The sequence below is a fragment of the Grammomys surdaster genome, unplaced genomic scaffold (assembly GCF_004785775.1).
Source record: "Grammomys surdaster isolate TR1022 unplaced genomic scaffold, NIH_TR_1.0 126248, whole genome shotgun sequence".
Classification (NCBI taxonomy): Eukaryota; Metazoa; Chordata; class Mammalia; order Rodentia; family Muridae; genus Grammomys; species Grammomys surdaster.
Window position 1 is genome coordinate 5,517,231 of NW_021621048.1, and position 3,391 is coordinate 5,520,621.

General features: G+C 44.6%; 1 pseudogene; it reads left to right on the top strand.

The window, feature by feature from the left end:
• Positions 1 to 2,564: 2,564 nt before the first annotated feature.
• On the top strand, positions 2,565 to 3,162 carry LOC114613611 (annotated as a pseudogene).
• Positions 3,163 to 3,391: the final 229 nt, after the last annotated feature.

A 3,391-nucleotide genomic window follows, 5' to 3' on the forward strand; every position in this document is an offset into this window, starting at 1 on the left:
GCCTAACATTAAGTCCATGCTCGGTGGCCTGCAGGTACCTCCAGGGGAGACCTTCAGTGCTCTGAGGCGCCCACTCTTTTCCAACACACTCTGCAATGCTGATTCAAGTCTAGGACGTAGAAAGACATCCTAGAGAAACTTCTGCCTGGACACAGTAGTTCTGCCTCTGTCGCTTCTTCCCACAGTGTCATATGAAGCATCTCCAACCAGAACAGACACTGTTGTTCCACTATCCCCCACTGCAAGCAGTCTTGAGGAATTTTGAAAATCATTTCACTCCCTTTGGACTTTCCTCCACAGTACCACATAATCCCATGAGTTGGGAGCCCATTATAGGGGGAGGGTTGTCATCCGACTGTGTAGTATGCCTCCCCACAGAGCTTCAGGCTGTAGGATTTCCTCCCAGACCCAGCCTCCTGTCTCCTGTGGGCCTGCCCCTGGCTACAGATGCTTGGAAGCCCGGTTTCCAAAGACCTGCACAGAGGTAATCGTCCTCTGGCCCTCTGAATGTCCTAGACCCCTCCCCCCACCTGGCTGCCATCACTCAGAGGATATGACTCTGTATTCCAATCCAAATGTTTGAGAACCTGTGAAAGCTTTGAGAGTTAGGCTTTACTTCATGATCAAATAATGTTTTGAAAACAAGTAATGAGCCAACTGTGGCAAGAGAGAAAATGTCATACCAGTAATAAGCCCAGGGCATGTCTATTGGCTCCACAAGAGAGTTCTGTTTAAACCAGATAAAGGACATATCCTATGATACTTCAAGCCTTTGAAGTCCTACAGAACCTGCAAGAGGTTATCAATGGGAAGCTTCTCGCTATTGACCAAAGAAGTAACTTCCTTAAAATTTAGAAGCAGGATATAGATGCCTGCCAATGGAATTTGGAATCAAACTTGGATCTAAATCCCTACAAGCTAACCTTATAAATCTATATTCCTAGTTGAAATGTGTTCTGATACTGGACCTGAGTTTCTGTCTGTAATCCAGCAATAAGAAAAGTCCTCACCCAGGACGACTAGGAGAAACTGAATGAGAACAGATCTCAGGGTAGTTAGCCAACAGTGATTCTTCATCCACCCAGAAAAGAGCAAGGAAGACCTCTGCTCTTCAGGGAGGAGGGAAGCAGGTGAAGGAAGGCATGGGGTCTCAAGCAGGTGAGTGTCCCAGCGATTATCACTGATGGTTTTAGGCAGTTTCCGAGCAGCTACGAGCCCTTATATGGCCTCATAGAGTTGAAAGGGAGCTCGTTCTTTCATTCTCTCTCCCTCTCTCTCCCTCTCTCTCTCTCATTCTCTCTCTCACTCTCTCTCATTCTCTCTCTCTCTCTCTCTCTCTCTCTCTCTCTCTCTCTCTTTCACACACACACACACACACACACACACAGAGCTCCTGTAAAGCGTCACACAGAGAGAAGCAATTGGATTTCAGAGCCATTTGCTTTCTACCCTGGAGTTGGGGTACAAGACCCAACCTGTACAACAGCATGAGGCCCCTGATACCAAGATATGCAAAACATTTGCAGATTCTCAGAACAATTCATGTCCTTCTCATCTTCCCATGTGTATCAAAAACAATAGAGGTGACTGCTTTGCATGCATTAGGTAGAAGAAAGGGGAATATTTAGCAGCATTTATTTGCAGTCACAAGGCATGGTTACACTACTTCCCTACCCAAAAAAAAAAAAGACATTCCGTGCCCTGAATTGCACACAAAGGCAAATTCTTTTCAGAGCACTGTTACTTTAGCTCTTGAAACTTATTGATAAATCACTTTGCAGCAGCAGACCTCCATAGGGGACCCCAGGCTTCTGTGTCCAATTCCTATGAAACATTGGTAAGTAAAGTGGAATGTACAACCCCATACATACTCTGTTTTGATATCACAGGACAGAAATTGCAAGAGAGGAAAGGATGGAAGAAAGTAACTGTTCAGAGGCTGGAGAGATGGCTCAGTGGTTAAGAGCTCGTACTGTTCTTGCAGAGGACCCTAGTTCAGTGACCAGCACCCATGACCAGTGGCTCATAGTTGTCTATAACTCCAGCTCCAAGGTAAGCTGATGCCCTCTTCTAGCCTCAGTGGTACCTAGCCTCATGTGCACATGTGCGTGCATGCATGTGCTTGCGCGCGCGCGCACACACACACACACACAGAGTCTTAGTTACCTTTCTGTTGCCATGACAAAACATCATGACCAATTTGGGACTCATAGTTCCAGGTTAGAGTCCATGGCATCAGGCAGGCAGACATGGCACTGGCACAGCAGCTGAGAGCTTACATTTGATTAACAAGCACACAAGGCACAGAGACAAAGAGAGGGAGCTAACTGGAATAGAACTTGGCTTTTGAATCCTCAAAGCCTACCCCCAGTGATATATACCTCCTCCAACAAATCCACACCTCCTAATCCTTCCCAAACAGTTCTACCAAAGAGAGGACCAAATATTCAAATATATGAGCCTATGGGGGCCATTCACATTCAAACTACTACACACACTTAGACATAATTAAAAATAAAGTAAAAAAAAAAAAAACAGGAGTGCTGTATGAACATGAGAAGCAAAAGAAAACAAGGAAATATGCAGCTATGAAGCAAATGCTTGGTCTCAGGTATGAGACTTACAAAGGAGGATAGATTAAAGCCTAAGAAGAAAGAAAAGAAAGATCCTAGTGTGCTGAAGGAAAGACAAGTCCCCCAACATCCTTCCTGCTTACTTCTCCAGTATAATACACAGCGGGCTCCACCTTACCACACCCTTGTCAATATCAACTTCATCAACTTTTCCATTAATGCCAAGCTGTACTTAATGCAACCAATGATGGGCTGTCTGTATGCCAAACGTACCCCTTGTAAAACTGATTGTGTAATGGCTGAAATTGAGAAGTTGGGACAAAATTATCGAGTGGCACTAGAGATCACTAAGTATCCATGATGTGACCTATTGCCATGCACACACAAAGGAACCTATGCCAATGACGGCTCCCTACGGAGAGTAACTAGTGTTACATTGTGACCATGGTAGAGAGTAACTCAGCACAAGTGTTACATTGTGGCCACAGTTGACCCCAACCTCAAACGAAGCATCTGGAAGATCCCTGGAGTTCCTATGATGTATACCGCTAACCATAGATTCGACATCAAGAGGTTGTCTAGCTTCTAAATCTTTCTCCACACAATTCACCTTCCTTTCTTGAACCAGCTTTCTCTCTTATCAGTTAATTAAACACACTTTTTTATTTTTTTAAAATGATAATAAACAAAAATAAAGCAAGTGCTCATCCCATAGTTTCCTTCTGTCTTTGTGGCTCTCTGGTTAGTCCTCACCTCCCTTCACCTTCTACCTCAGTGTCTGAGTTCCCAGAGTTCTGTGTCAACTCTTTCTTTGCTCA